This window comes from Haemorhous mexicanus, chromosome 2, assembly GCF_027477595.1.
Source record: "Haemorhous mexicanus isolate bHaeMex1 chromosome 2, bHaeMex1.pri, whole genome shotgun sequence".
Lineage (NCBI taxonomy): Eukaryota > Metazoa > Chordata > Aves > Passeriformes > Fringillidae > Haemorhous > Haemorhous mexicanus.
In genome coordinates this window covers 50837706-50854550 of record NC_082342.1, presented here as the reverse complement: position 1 = coordinate 50854550, position 16845 = coordinate 50837706, and the positions used below count along the sequence as shown (strand labels likewise).

Here is a 16845-nt window from a genome sequence, read left to right as displayed (position 1 = left end):
AATCAGATTTTTGATTCTTTTTTTTTTTTAAAGTAGAATATTGAAAAAGGCCCAGGATAAGCCAGAGACAAAGTGTTGGACTCTCTATGTGTTCCACATTTAAGATACATAACTATAATGAAAACACAAGATACAGGAAGGAAAATATGTTTTGGTACACCACTAACAGTCCAGCAATACCTATCTATTGCCCAACTGTGAAAACACACACATTCCCTTTTGAATGGATTCTTTCTTTCCCATGAAATCCCCAAGAGGGGAAAAAAAAAAAAACCAAACCAACAAAAGCATTATAAAAAGATTCTTACTCATTATCAAGAACATCACTGACTCCTCTGCCAAGTGCCCCATTTGATGCATTCGCTGACTAAATTACAGAAAGTACTAAACAGTTTCAATAGGATAAGAATTTAGACATGCAGAATGTGTAACACTGACTTCTGGTAAGAAATTTATATCCAACTGAATTTTGTTTAAAATAGTTGTTTTAAAGCTTTCTAAACAAAACTCTAGAAATGAGAATATTATAGGCAAGCAATTTGAAGAACAAGCTATATGGCACACAGAGGATTACTTCAGAAATCCACAGGAAAGAAACATAAAGGATTTAATGCAAGACATAACTTTTACACAGATTGAGGATTAAAAGTATCCAAATGGCAGGTCATCATGAAAATGGTGAAAAAAGGATTTTATTTTTAAGTCTGCTTTCTGGGGTAGGGGGAGGGTTTTTAAAATATGTTTTCATATATGGAGACCCAAAGCTTACCACTGTAGTTTGACTTCAAGTAACTGCATTACCAATGCATACACACAAAAAAACAAAGTGGTTTAAAACTTCAGTACTGGTTTGCCTTGTTAAATTTGTGCATGTATTCAATCTTAAAAGTATGAAATTCAATCTTAGAAACTACTGTAACTGCAACACACATTTGGAAAACCCAGACAGGTTCTGAAGTCTTCAACGAATAGAACCACACATCAATTAGCAGTTAGGTCCCCCTTGATCTTATGTACTTCTACAGAAGGACAGGGGCTTTTCTATAATAGAGCCATACAATCAGTTACTTAAAACTGAGGGGCCTCTCAGGAGCACATCTTAAGCAGCTTTCATAAGATTCATCAAGACAACTCAAAAGTTTATTCTCTTTAAACTAGACTATCTTTAAATTTCTAAACTAGATTGCTCCATATCCCAGTCTTAAATTCAAGCACAGAACAGGAGCAGCATAAAGACATGGCAACTCATGTTTTCCAGGTGGTCTTTAATTAAAGATTCACTCACTGTTGGCTAATCCATGAGCCTCTGCAGCATCCAGAAATGCAAAATTACTTGGGGTAAACACTGTACTTGGAGTGCAGAGAGCAACCTGCGTAGAGAGCAACCTTTGACAAGCCCTCAAGGGATACTTTCCCACTCTTCATCTTCTTGAGAACCACTCTGACAGTCAGACTTAGTCACCACACCCAGTGTGTCCTTTGTCACCAATTCCTTCCAAGGAACAAAGAAGTTCAAGTTCTAGAAATTTTTCTTCAGCGCACAGGCAGATAAAGTAAAAAAATCCAACCTGTGTGGCGTTCCTGGTGTCTCTTTTATTCCATTTCACTTGCAGGATTATGGTACAAATATTCACTACTTGACTGAGTATAGCAGTCCTTCAGTACTGGACAGAGGAAACCCATCTAAACAGCAGGCTTGCAAAATCCTAAACATCCTGTGGAATTTATCTGAGGTTAAACACTTGATCGTCAGAGATTCTGCAATCTACAAAAGCCAGCCCATCAAGCCTACAAGCCAGCCAGTAACAGCTGTGGCTTGTCAGATGTCAGATGGTCTTCACTGGTAAGAAGCAGAACCATTCCCACCTCTATCACTTCTTTGGTGTCTCAACAAGAGGCCTGCCCAGGACTACACTCTCTTCTATGGTCAGCACTGACTCTTTACTGCAAATGAAACCAAACAAAGATTATACCACAAATGACTAGTACCAATCACAAGAGACAGGAAGTAGCTCTCCTGTCTTTGATCCAAAAAGAGAGGGTTCTTCCATCACCAGCAAAGACAAAAGGCCAATACCTCTGAAAAGGAACAGATTTCAGATGGGATATCAATATCAAAATGTTTTCAAACATTTGAAAAGGTTTGCTGGCAGCATTCACCATCCCAAAATTCTTCACAGATAACAACCATAATATCACAGTACAAGTCTTCTGTACTATCAGCCTACTCCTTCTACCAATACAGCCCTGCACTCCTTTCCAGAAGGTCAGAGCACACATCTTTACAGAAGAGCAAAGAGCTCCCTCCTAGCTCCACTCCTAACTTGTAGAGACGTATCCCTAATGTTTCACAAAAGGAATGCTGATGCCTTTACTCAAGTGGATCCCTACTTTCATGTAACAACACTAAAAGTGGCTCATCCTCAGCAGACAGTATCTCTAATTTCAGTTGTTACCCACCCAGCACTACATAGCACAGTTTTTCAGTTACTAATATTTAAGAATATGTTTCTTGAAATAGAAAAGTCCCTTAAATTGCACTTTCTGGAGCATTGAAACTCACTTCTTGTTGATAGCAGGCACTGCTAAAAAGCATGAATATCTAGACAAATGCTTTGTGTAAGTACTCCAGACAGAAAACCTGTGGGTTCATTAAGGGGATTAGTCCAAGGCTATGTGATGTGACTTTCAAGTTAAATGCTTCATTAAAGCACCTGAATTTGGTGACAAAAATCAATCAAAAAATATTGTCAGGTCATAAACAGCCAACATTCAAATCAAATAACAGATTTCACCTTGTGCTGAACAAAACTTAATATTTTCTTCACTCACACATTTCCAGAAATAGTAGAGGGTCATGCATGTTGTACTCTACAGTTTCACTGTGTTAGAGAGAAGTGGCAGAGTAAGGAAAGCATGAATCAGCACAGGCCACAGAACTCAGCTGAAAAGCATTAGCCAAAAAACTATATATACACACACACACACAAACCACAAATTAGACACCTCAAGATTGAGAAAATGAAATCTAGTAGGTTTCATAATGTCCAGGAAAAAAAGAGAAATTAAACAGAACTGATGTGGTTTTTAAAAAGAGGAAAAAACAGCACACCAATAAAGAAGTGCAACAGGGAAGGAGGCAGCACCAAGGACCTACTAAACAACTTAGTACTGCTATAGCTGACAGCCAGCTTCCATTCCATGGAATCAGAATTATGCAGATGGTCACAGCCTGGATCAAGCAAGCAGCTGCCCTCTCTAGCACACCCCATTCAGGGCCAAGACATATTTTTACATCTGGATCTAGCTGAAAGCAACAACTCACATCACTCCATGGCTAATTTCCCCACAGCTTGGTGGTGAAAGAGAAATAAAAAAACGTAAGAGCACTCGGATTTAATGTTTGTAGAATAGAAGGCACATCCTTCACCCTAGCAGACAGAATAATGCTTTGTGATCTAGAGCCGGGTAGATATATGGAAAAAAATTCACTTTCCCTGTTATTACATCCTCCTAAGAGGCCACATCCTTTGTTAAAAAAAACGCAACTGAGATATGAAGCTTGCTTCCATTGGGAACTGCTTTAATATCCCTTAAAATGGCTTTTTAAAGTATATAAATAGCAAGAGGTCTAAAAGAAAACATTGGACTTGTGGGAGATGATTAAGTGACTGCTAGGGGTGAATTAAAAACAATGGCCATCAGTGGTTTTTCTCCATTACAGAATGGCTTAGGTTGGAAGTGACTTTAATGATCATCTTGTTCCAAACCCTCTGCCATGGGCAGAGACACCTTCCACTATCCCAGGCTGCTCAGAGCCACCTGACCTTGAACACTTCCAGGGATGGGGAATCCACAACTTGTTCCAGTGCCTCACCACCCTCTGAGTAAAAAACTTCTTATCTACTCTCCTTCAGTATAAAGCCATTACCTCTTGTCCTGTCACAAAAAGCCTTCTCCTCCCCAGGCTGAACAGCCCCAGCTCCCTGAGCCTGTGTTCACAGGAGATGTGGTACAGCCCTCTGATTAGTTTCACGGCCTTCCTCTGGACTTGCTCCAACACGTCCTTCTTAGGTTGGGCCTCAGAGCTGGATGCAGCACTGCAGGTGGGATCTCACAAGAGTGAAGCAGAAGTTGAAAATCACCTCCCTCAATCTGCTGGTCAGGTTGCTTCAGTCACAATACTGATGGACCTGGGGCTGCCCACTCCCAAGATGGAAGACCATGAGTGTGGGAACACTGAGTTTCCATTTATGGACAGTGAAATTCTAAAGGATCAGCTGAATATTTTTAATCAATTGAGTATTTTCAATTCCATGGGGAATGATGGGATTCATCCCAGAGTTCTGAAGGAACCAGTGGACGCTTCACAAGCACCCCTGTCCATCATCTACCAAAAGTCTTCAGAGTCGAGAGGGGTCCCTGCTGATCCGGATCTAGTTTTACTCCAATTTACAAGGAAGGCATGAAGGAAGATCCAAGAAACTACAGACCTATTAATGTAGCCTCAGCTCTTGGAAAAATTATGGAAGAAAAGACTATACTGGGTAATACTGAAAGGCATTTAAAGAATAATGCAATTATCACGCACAGTCAATATGGGTTCACAAAAGGAAAGTCGTAACTAATAAGCTAATTTGGTAACCTTTTCCGAAGAGGTTACAGATCTAACAAAGGGAAGGCAGTAGATGCCTTTTCCTGGATTTTTAGAAAAGCTTTTGATACTGTCACAGCATCTTTCTGGACAAGTTGTCCAGCTGCAGGACAAGTAGGTTCAGTAGTGTGCTGGGTGAAGGACCGGCAGAAGGGCAGAGCTCAGAGGGTTGTTAAGTGAAGGGGGCCACATCCAGCTGGTGACTGGTCCCCAGCAGTGCCCCTCAGGGGTCAGTTCCAGGGCCAGTCCTGTTCCTGTACTTCCCAATGAACTCTGGATGCAGGAGTGCATTGCACCTTTACTGAGTTTGCTGCAGATACCAAACTGGGAGGTGCTTCTGGCTTTCATGAGAAACAGGGAGCTTTGTGGAGGGGGATCTACATAGCCTGGAACACTGGACTATGATTTATAGCATGAAATTTAACAAGTCCAAATGCCAGACTACTTTGTCCCAGGTGCACAATGTCAGACGCAAGTATAAACTGGAAGAGAGAGGGATCTGGAGTACATGGTGAGCAGAAGCTCAGTCCGAGTCAGCAGTGAGTCCTGGCAGACAAGAGGGCAAACCCCAAACCAGCATCACCAGCCAGGCAAAAGAAGAGATTGTCCTGCTGCATTCAGTGTTGCAGTAGCCTCACCTCAAGGACTGTCTGCTGTTCTCAGCTGCACAATTTATGAAGGCTGTGAAGGTGCTTGAATGTGTCTAGAGAGGCTCAACAAAGCTGGAGAAGGGCTTGTGAGGAAAAGTCCTGTAATGAGTGGCTGAGGAGTTGGAGTTTGTCTAGTTTGGACAAAGAGAGGCTGAGTGGTGACCTTACTGCTCTCCACAGCTTCCCAAGGGATGTGAAAAGAGAACTATTGAGCTCTGCTTCTTGGGACCCAGGATGCATGGGAATGGTTCAAAGCTGCTCCAGGGGAGGTTCAGGCTGGACAGTAGGAAGTGTTTCACCACCAAGGGAGGGGTCACACACTCAAACAGGCTTTCTAGAGAGGTGGTTTTTGCCTCAACCCCTGACAGTGTTTAAGAGGCATTTGAACAATATCCCTAAGGACATACTTTAACTTTTGGTCAGCCCTGAAGCTAATGCTGTAGTTATTTCATTTATAAAGCCTTGTGTACACAGATACAGATCTCTCTATATACATAAAACCAGTATGTTTTATCACTACAAAGGTATTTGTGAAATGTGTGGGGTTTCCCCCCAGTTTTAAAATCTCAAAAACCATATAAATTATTTTCAAACAGACAGAGGTTTCATACAGATTAATCATTAAAGAGCCACCATTTATAACATTAAAACTCGATGCAATTCAACAGTTAATGACTCCTTACAGCTGACCTGTGGGGTTCAATCAAGGACATTATTATGTAAAGAAATGAGGCGGGTGAGAAGGGAGGGACAGAAATGAAAGCTTTTAAACAGGTGAAATTTATGTATTGAATTATTCCTTATTTCATCCCAGCTGGAAAGCTGTTCTTGAAAGAGACTGGCATACTTTAGCATTAGCTACATGGTTCAGGTCTACCCCAGTTTCTCTTGGGTTTTTTTCCCTCCCCCCTCCTGTTTTTAAAGGGCCAGATTCAACAGACAGTTTTGTTTGTTTCTTCTGGGTCTTTTTTGTTATAAACATTTTTATTTATAAGCCAGTTAAACTAAAGCAGTTTTGCATGGATCTGTGACCTCAAATCTCACTCAATGTAGAGAAGCTTAGCAGTTTAGGAAGATCAAACAAATCACCAGAAATCCAGAAGTATGTGAAATAAAGTCCACTTTTTCTTTTGAAAAGAAGGCTGAAGTGGCTTAAAACAATCATTCCTGCTGTTACCATGGGATTTTTATGGTTTTAATTAAGACCTGTTTTCATAAAAAGGAATTTTAAAATACTTTTTTTTTAATATGGGTGATGAAAAATATCAACTTGATTACCCTAATCACATAACCCATCCAGGTCACCTACTGCCTTACCAACAGATTCAACACCACACAGTTGATACTAATTAAAGAGACTAATTTTACCTGTTCCCACTACATATTCCCATAAAGTTAATAAATCTTATCCTTCAGATTACTTCACTATGACATTCACAGCCATGTTTAGTATTTTCTACTGCGGGGAGGAAGAAGAGGCAGTCAACTGCCACAAATGCAGCATCTTACAAAGTAACTTCCATTAAGATATTTAGAAACAATAACTAAGAGATGATGTGACCACAAAGAAAACCTAAATTACTTAATACATACAATATATACACCTCAGAGGTCTCCACAATAATGTGATTGCTGGTAAATTATCCTATTCTGGATTGGTTTCTTGTCTGCCTCCCTTCCTCAGTCTTCCAACAACCAGAAAATACCCATTTCAATTTTGCCTTCCTCTATTAACATTTTGAAAACTATAAATAATTTAGATTTTCAATAATTAAATACAGATTTACATCATGTAAGATGCAAAATATCTTGACTTTTGGGAAAAAAAAATAAACATTTAATGTGGCAACTGGTTGCTGAAAGACATGGGCTGCCAATAAACGTGCAAGATTTTTTTTTCATTTGAAGAGCAGATATTCTGTTTAACCCTATGTAGGCAGGAGTGGAGGCAGAGGATGTGCCACAGGAAAGAATGGATGCCATGTCCCAGGGCAATGGCATGCCTGCCCAGGCAGCAGCTGACAGCTCCAGAGCAATGTGTGGCTTACATTCAGAAACGGAAGCAACGATATTCTGGATATTACTGACCACTTCATTCTGGGATGGAAAGAGAGAAAACACAGCAGGAAACCCAGCAGAGCTTCAAATCCACCTCTTCCCACCTCCATATAAAATGCAGAAACCACACAATGCTTTGAAGAGTAACAACTCCACTTCCCAGAAGGCAGGACCAGAGCTGCACAGCTGTGACACATGGCTTCCTTTTTCCCCTCTTTATTTAACAGCTGCTTGGTGCTGGCCAGAGAGCAGTAGAGGAATAAAATACAGCTAAACAGGGAAGCTCAATTAAAACTACTGATATGCTGTGCATTAAGCTTTTGTTCAAAGAGCACCAGCACATGCACTGCAGATGGGTGGAAGGCTGCAAGTAGAGAAACAGCAGAGGCAGAACTTGATGCCTTTACTCTTCCACCACACCTGACCTCGGTGCTCACGCAGCTCTTCAGACATGACCTCTATGACCAACAAGTGCTGAGGAGGTGTAAGCATCACGATCATTTGAGCTGACTATTCATGTTATTACAGGTTATGAAACCTCCGGCAAATTCTGCATCAACTACAATGAACTAAAACATATCATCCAAGAAGACGTGGAACCTTGTTTGTTTGGAGGTTTTTGTTGATGTTTGGGGTTTGCTGGTTTTTTTTCAAAGCCTCCTTTATGAAGTACCACTTAAAACTATCATCTGATCCCAAATGATATAGTGTTTCCTTCTGCACAGTGCAGATGAATACTGGCTTTGTTATTTTGGAAAGCCTTGCTGCAGATTATCATGGGAATCACACTCTTTTTTTAAGAGGTAAGTTCCCCCAACACTTTGAAGATCCAATGTTTTTACAACTACCTCATTTTCAAGTATAACAATATATTTTGCCCTTGAGAAAGGCATTTATTTAGGAGTAGCCTATTACCAAGTTAATATGTAAGTAAGTCTGTTCTGCAACAAAACTACTTCTTATGGGCCAGCTGTTCCATAGGACACATTCTCTTATATGCAGAATCACCAAAAGTTGTTTCCAGCATACAAAAAAAACCATACTGCTTAAGGTTCCCACTTTGGCCAAGTTTATTCTTCTTTTAATACCCAATAAGAATCTGATTTAAATCATCAAGTCCTATATGCTTTGAACAAGAAAAGAGCATGAACACTTCGTTATACACCTGCAGAAATGAGCAAAAAAAGTATGGAAAGCATATTTCAGAGAACACTACTAATATAATGCAAATTAACTAATCCACAGTGGAATTCAATTATTTCTAAGTCTTATCTTCCTACAGTTACATTTATTTTAGTATTTTGTTCAAAGTGGATTTAGAAGCCCCAAAAATACACTTCTGACAAAAGAACACTTGTCCTTCAAGCTTTGTATCTCAGACAAGCTTTTGTTTGAAGGTCTCTCTATATTTTAGCTCTAAAATATCAGGTTAAACATCTCAAAGAGATTATAACAACTCTCAGTAACCCTCAGTTAAATTCACTGGTTTTATTCCTCTAGATTCAACACCCATACTTTAACCCTAACAGTTCAGTCTCCCTGATGTTTCCCACCCAGTGCTAAAACACATCATTTTTCTCATTTCTTAGCCTATCCCTATAACTGAATGAGCCTACACAAACTTAGTTGAGTAACCTGGACTGCTCTATGCTGTGTTTATTGTCCTGTGATGAGGCATGAAGAAAGTTATCTTTCTTTGACCAACAAATCAAAGCTCTTCACTATTTAGACCGTCATCCCTTCGGTTCACAAAACCTAATTCAGTATACTTTTTAATGCTTCATATTCAAAAGCATTAACAGCAATAATTCCACCAAGATGAATAATAGTGGGGATACTCAAACTACAGATTCACAGTCATGGGTCTTACAGTTAACATCACCATTACCAAAAGTATAAAATAAGTCTGCATTTTTTATGACTGAACCTCAACATTTAAGTTTGCTTTAAAAAACTTGATTATTACAGGCTGCCTATGTGCTTCTCTAACTTCCTCAGCTCACTTGGCTGAGAAAAATACTTGCCAAGCTTGGATTAGCATTTAGCAGCTTCGGGGCTAACTGTGCTTGTTGTTTCAACCTTGACAACCAACTGTATGGACACACTATTATATTTAAGCTTCCAGAAGCATTTAACATTTGATTCTGCTGAAAATACAATTCTACTATATGTTTTCAAAATAAAATCACTTTTTCCTCTTTTAGAAGTCTACAATGATGCCAAACATATGCTTGTTTTCCAAACAACAACTGTTTAAAAGAAAGAAAACTCTTTCTGATGTTCCTGCCAAAACCAACATTCTGTGGCTTAAAGAAATTTGATAGTAAGCAGTTCACTCAGCTAAGGGAAAAAGGATTTACATTTGGCAAGGATTTACACTTCATGTCTTGCATCTACTTCCCTCCATTTTATATTTCTTTGGGGATGCACGTGGCAACTGGGAAGGGTGTTTTTTGTGGTTTTTGCTGGGGTTTGGTTTTTTTACATCTCCAAGTATTTCACTCTCTAAAAATAAGGCATCAGTGGGTTTTACTAGAAATGACACAAAGCAGAAGTTCATCATAATGTTTGTCTTTTTTTATGGGGAATACTGGGATGTAGGAGCGACTTTCGAAGGGAAGTAAAAGACTTCAGAAAAAATGCATCAGCGAGAGTTTGCAGCAAGAGGAAGTGGAACAGAAAATGCAAATGAGGAAGTGGCACACAAAGCATTTAACAGCTTCATTTTAAAGCATGAAACGGGGAGAGAAGGCAACGAATTTGGGGTTTCAGAAGTCATTGTCACAGACAGCAGTAATACAGACTACATATCCAGTAAAGGTTGTTATTTCACTGCTGCCTCAATAGTTTCAGATTAAGGGACAAAATGGTTAACAGAAACATGCAGATTGGACTATATACTATATAAGATTTATTTCTGTACATTTCAGAAAGCCAGAGATTTAAGATGAGGGCGCAGTCTGCCACAATATTTGACTCTGTCCTTCATTAATAATGCACAGAAATAGTAATAGACCAATTTACTAAATAATGTAAAATATTTAGTCCATTCCAAGCAGCTAAGACAACAGAAGTTCTGAAATTTTTCCCAACTGTGGAGTATCATCTCCTTCTCCCCAGTTTTTGCAAACAGAATTCCAAATCCCATTGAACAGAATCTTGCCACCACCCTCCAAGACAGAGAAATTACAGAAGATTGCTAAACCTGCTCCAGCACCAAGCCAACTAGTCAGACAGTGCTTCAGCCAGCTGTGTGACCAAGCATGGCAGCAAGCTGCAGATCCAAGGCTCTCAGAATTGTTAGCACAGCAACCAGAACAACACTTCTCAAAGCACACACCTTCACCAGTAAGATGGCACGTATTCTAGAAAAAAATTAGAATCCCAATCATGTTACATTAGTATTTCAGATGCAGCTATTTTGGGATGATAAAAATCCTTAAGGCTAAAAACCTTACCACTTATTAGTTCACCATCATGGAAGATTCTCTTGTCATTACCAGTGCAAATCCAGTACAGAAATTCAGCAACTGGACATGAAGGTCTGTCTTTACAGCATGAATAGCTTGAGCTATAACTAGGTGGAGCTCCTAATGTTCACTATGTGCTTGTGTGGAGCTACCCACCCTGAATCAAAGGACAACTGAAATTCCAGCATAGTCTACAAGAGCATGAGCAGTGCTTGATGACTGCTACAGTGAACATGTACAAGACCTGTAGGATGGAAGGGAAAGCTTCAAGAGAAGCAAGCTGGCTGAGCAGGAGACAAGTTCTCCTCCATCTAGGGGAAAAAAAAAAAAAGGAGCTGCTGAAATGCTAGTTCCTGGTTCTTTCTGCCAAAAGAAGAATGGATGGAAAGCACATGGCTTGCACATCTGCTTGTCTAGCAATGCAAATACACTTCTCCTACTATTCAGTTAAATAATCTGATACTGTAACCAAACCACTAGTATAACTGTACCAAGACATCCTCTTTAAATATGATTTAAGATTAACAGATTTAACTGCAGCTCCACTCCAGCTCAAGCTGACATGCAGAGGTGAGAAGAAACTTCAGTATCCCACGTGCAAAAAACATTGATACAAGAGTGTCTTCAAATTCAGCATGAAATCAAAGGCTTCACTTGAAGTGATATATTCTTGTCCATGTTAGCAGCTGTTTAAGCATTCAAAGCAGCAGCCAAGCTTTATAAAGAAAAACACTACTTTCCCAGGAAATAACTCTGCAGTAAATCTGTGCTGATATAAGTTCCAGAGAATTTCAACATTCTATAGAAAACTGATCAGCAAGACCTAACTGCTGCAGAAAAACAAACTAAAAAGCCACTTTGCCATTAAAGCCCCCCTTCTAATTCACAAGTTCAAACTTCATTTATCCATTCACATGTAATGAGGCAGAAGAACTTCTCAAAGTAGTGTTTCCAAAGGCTGTTTGAAGTCTCAAAATAAAACAAGCTTTGCAGGCCTTGTCTTCTAGCACATTAGTCTCCACAGCTGCCTGTTGCTCTGCTACAACACCACCACATCCATAGTAAATGAATGGTTTTCCTCAGCATCACTTGATACTGACCTTTTCAACCACAGGATTTCAAATCCAACATCAAGAAATCAATTCCAACGTTCACTGGATACTGCTAACATGTTTTGATGCATTATGCATCACCCATTACATACACAAGCTCTCCAACTATTACTTGTTATGAGCAAAGTAGTTTGCCACTGTGAATATGCCCAAGAAATCTGGGATCCGTCAGCTGAAGTACTGAATAACAATTTCAATCTCTCTGCTTCTAAAACATACACTTGAAAATGTAAGAGTAAATCAGTTCAAGCACGCAAGTGACACAAGTTTAACAAATACTCAAAACCAATATATTTAATAAATGTGGCATACTATGCTTTACACTCAGTAGAAGCACATGCTCTCCCCTATCACTGAATTTGGCTGCCAAATCTCTGTTGGAATAAAGAGATTATATTTGTTAGATAGGAAGAGGATCCAGAATCTTGAAGGATTAACTAAAATTCTGCTGAATTGAGAGGTCCACAAAAAAAAAAAAAATCCCCATACATTCTGGGTTATTTCTAGACGCACAAAACACCATCAGTTCAACAGGAGAATATTTCAATATGTGAAAGGAAAAACTAATTCACAACATGTTGAAATTCCAGACACCTATAAATCCTCAACACAAATAAAAACCAGCAAATCCACCAAATATTTACCATACTCAGAAGCCTTCAAAATAATTCTCCAGCTACCTCCCCTGCCAAAAATGAAGAAATCAAAGATAAGCTCTAAGTTTGCAGCTTAACTCAGCACAAAGGCTGCAATTTTGATCTCCAGCTGTTTGTACAAATTTCTTAATTTCTTCCCAAGCATTTTGATTCTTCTTGTGGCAGAAGAAATTACATCCATCAGTAGCTAAAAATATTTCAATTATTTGAATTTTGTTCAGAAGAGGGCTGAAAAACAACTGTGCTTTACCAATTAAGAAAAGAACCCAATGCAACATTTCATCAACTTTTATCAAAGGTTGGCTTGGATCTAAACAATAGTTAAATGTGAAGGAAAACATTTGGTTAAACTGTAACAAATAATTCTAGTGTAACTTGAGATTATTGTCTTTTTACCTCTACAGGCAGACCAAGTTCTCAGGAGAGAATGTAAGTGCTACGGCAGCTCTGCTACAGAGCTAAGGCTTGAGATGCTTTAATTTAGTTCTCGGTCAAGACACTAATTTTTCTTAGATTACAGGTATTCTGTATGTCAGCCTCCCATATGGAGAAGTTAATAGTCACCCTCTACCTCCACCTTTCCTTTTAAGAGAATAAGCAGTGACAGCCTGCGATTCATCATTGCGCAGGGAAGCTTCCAAAGGCACAGTACAGTTATAGCCTACACTGGAAGACATTTGTAATCTGATCCTATCAATGATCTCCACATACTGCATGCCATTAAGATTAGAGAACTAAGAAATTAGCCTGACAAGACCAATTGCTCCCCATCAGTACAAAACTTAGTATCATAACCCGCTGGGCACACACAGCCTGGCCAGTAACTTACACCAGCAGTGTAATTCATGTGAAACACTGCCTGTGGCTCAGGATCCTATGCAAGCAAAAATAAAATAAAAACAAGTCAAAAGTAATGACCACAACTTGTCTAATAATTTTAACTGGAGTCACACATGAACCAGGAAGTCATAACACATCCCATTCTAATTGAAAAGTCCAAGAAGAGTCATATTATACAAGATTCCAGTACAGTTACAAAACAACATTAAGTACACATCAGCTAAAGACAGGCCTGTAAGAGCAGACTGAATTTACCTGCAGCAGTATTTTTTGCTTCTTCCTCACAGAAAGCAGTCAAGAGAACTCTGGAAGACAGTGCTCTGAGACTGCTCAAAAGAACAAAGAGTACACTAATATGCGACTGTTCATGCAGGAAGTTTAATTAAAAAACAAAGACTTGCAAAGGCATGAAAGCTAATTCATGTCCAGGTGACACTGATACAGTGATGGAAACACTCAGTCACCATCAGCATTCTGGAATTCTTCACCAATGTGCTCTGGTTTGGTTAGCTTTCCAGAAACCCTGTCCTTCTCATCACTGTATAAGACACTTCAAAACACTATCATCTGTCAGATGATGGCTTTTCTCTTTCCTCCATACAGCAATACTGCCCACAGACAGTGCTATTCTTGTTTCAGAAAAGTAAATGGCATGTACCTTCTCACTGAAGAATAAAGTAAATAAACCTGAGCTAAAGTAGGGACACTAAAGAGTAGCTGACATACAAGGACTTAATATTGCTACTCCTGAAATCGTGATCCCTTGAGGCACGTTTTACAGATAAAGCATATACTGAAAAACAAAACAGGTTTATGCTGTTATTAACTATGAAATGTTACATGTGTTATACCATATAAATCAAACATGAAGCCACAGTAACTTATTCCCATAATGAAAATACTTTTTTAAAGCCCAAGCAATTCTATTTCTGGTATGTAAAGTAATTTTTAATACTTCCATGGACAAATAGGAAGATTAACAAAGACTATTCAATTTCTGTAACTATGGAGTATAATCAAGACTATTGTTTCAGTATCTGATTAAAAAAATGTTTTCTATTTTCTCTTTATTTGAGGAAAACAGCCATGGAAAACGAGAAGAGGACTGGCTCAATTATACATTATTTCATGTACAACAAAACCTCTGTGTTCACTGCCTAATAACTCCATTCATACTGCTGCTAGCTATATAAACACAGAACTAATCTTCCAGCAAGGGACAGAAAAAGTTTGCTTTGCACAGCTCATCCCCAGATTTCAGCTGGAAACAAATCAAGTTTCCACATCACTTAAGGGAAACATAGTATGGTCCTAGTCTCAAATGAATAGCTACAGATAAAACATCCTAATTCTTACTAAGAATGACTTGGGGCCTGTGGGCAGATAACTGTCCTTCCATCTTAGCATATTTTCTTCTGATGAGAACTTAAAAAGCAAAAAGCTATAGCATAACAACTGACAAAGCTCAGTTCCACAGCTCAAACAGAGAGTTTAATCTTCAATCACTGAAGTTTGCAAGCCCTGTAACCAGCAACTTTCACAGATTTCCAGCCTGAGCACTAGTGCAGCATAATTATTTTGATCACGTCAGCCTCTATATATTAGAGGCCACATAACTTCGCATCTGAACTACAGAGCGCTGTCGTGTGGGACAGCCTACTGGAGGATAAGAACTGCGGTGTTATTCCATTACTTCATTCCTCTCCTCAAGTACACTCGCTGTTAGTTTATGGAAAATACTGTATCAGCCAAAGTCAAAACAACAGTCTGTCTCCTCTAAATGTAATATTTTTTGATTCCCTATGTCAAGTTTTAAAAAGAAGGCCAGTCTTGAATCATAGGCAAGAAAAAACAACCTTCTCATCCCCAGATTTAGTTTCTTGAAGTTCCTGGCTGCTTTCATAATTTGCCCCATCTTTCTCTAATAGGAATACTGTCCCCTCATTCGCTGCAGTTTACAAAAGAGGCACAAAGAAGTACAGCTTTTTCCTATTCCTGCACAAACTTCACACACACTACACCATTTGTGCTTTGAAGTGCTTTTCTATCAAGGAATCTCACAACTGTATCCAATCACTCAAGTACTGGCCCTACTTCACAGATTACTGCTCAACCTAAAACTACCAGCCCTTCTCCTGTTATCTGCAGCGAATACTGAACTATATCAGAAAGAAAGAGAATAAACAAAGCATTTTTTAACCGCTTTTAGGTCAGTGTTACACATTGAGCAGTTGAGATAAATCCCTGTCTTGACACGCCCGCACTCACTCAGACTCCAAGCTTCTTCTCAGCGACACATTTACTTAAGAGCCAAGTAAGAGGAAAAGAAAATTAACAAAAAAAAAAAAAAAAAAAAAAACCAAACGTGGTGGAGCAGGGAAGGGTTTAAAAGTTCCCGAGCTGTCAAGGACTCCCAGCGCCCTTCAAAGCCAAAGACGATTATTTCTTAAATGCTTGAAGAGCGCTGGACATCAGAAAGCCTCGGCGGTGCCGCGGGGGCCGCTCTCGGGGGGCGAACACGAGCGGGGAAAGAGCCCCCGGGCGGGCGGCTCCCGGGAATGGGCGCCGCGTTCCCGATGCCCGAACGGAGCGCCGCGGGGAACAGGGAAGAGTTCGGGGGCCCGTGCCCGACCCCGCGCACGGAGGGCTCCGGAGCCTCCCTCCGAGAGCGCGGGGGGAAGCGGAACGCGCCCCGCGGCTCTGGGGACCGGCGAGGGGCCGAGGCCGGCGAAGGACTCGGAACAAAGCTGAGGCGAGAGGGCCCGAGGACGGACAGCTCAGCCCGGGCCAGCGGAGCATAGCCAGCAGCTCCCGAGCGACCCACCGGCGCCCCCGCCGCGGCCGGGAGGAGAAAGGGGGCTCCCGCAGGGCAGCGCCGGGATTATCCCCACGGGCTGGAGACCGCTAAAAAGCGGCTGCTCCCCCTCCGCGCTCCTCGCAGGCGGAGAAAGGACCCTCTGAGGGCGGCCACCCGCCCTCCTGCCCTCCCAGCACCGTGGCTACGAGGGGCTGGAGCTGAGCCCCGCACCCACCTGGCGCCCCGTTCCGTCCCATCCCGCTCCAGCCGCCGCCGTTCCAGCGCTCCAGCCGCCGCCGCCTTCGCGGGCTAAGCCGCCGCCACCCCGCCCCCTCAGCCGCAGGCCCCGCCCCCTCACCGCCGTTATGATTCCTGCGCGAGGGGCGGGGCGAAGCCCGCCAATGGGAAGCAGGTCCCGGCGGCGCTAGCGCTGATCGGCGTGGGGAGTGACCAATGAGAGAGTCGGGGGGCGGTGCCAGCTGTCAATCAGCGGCCCCTACCTGGGGCTGGCGAGCGACCGGGCGCGGGGGATGGCGATTCCGTCCCTCCTTCCTCATTCCCTCATCCCTCCCTCCCTTCCTTCATCCTTTCATCTCTCTCCCGCCCGG

At 41.1% G+C, this 16845-nt stretch overlaps 1 protein-coding gene across 2 annotated transcripts in view; it reads right to left on the bottom strand.

Annotated features, from left to right (window-relative positions):
- Positions 1-16567, bottom strand: part of WASF3 (WASP family member 3) — a 64964-nt gene extending 48397 nt beyond the window's left edge. For both annotated transcript variants that reach the window (XM_059838786.1, XM_059838788.1), the window contains exon 1: positions 16473-16567. The gene's annotated coding sequence lies outside the window, so the exon portion shown is untranslated. The remainder of the gene's footprint in view (positions 1-16472) is intronic.
- Between the last annotated feature and the right edge of the window lie 278 nt (positions 16568-16845).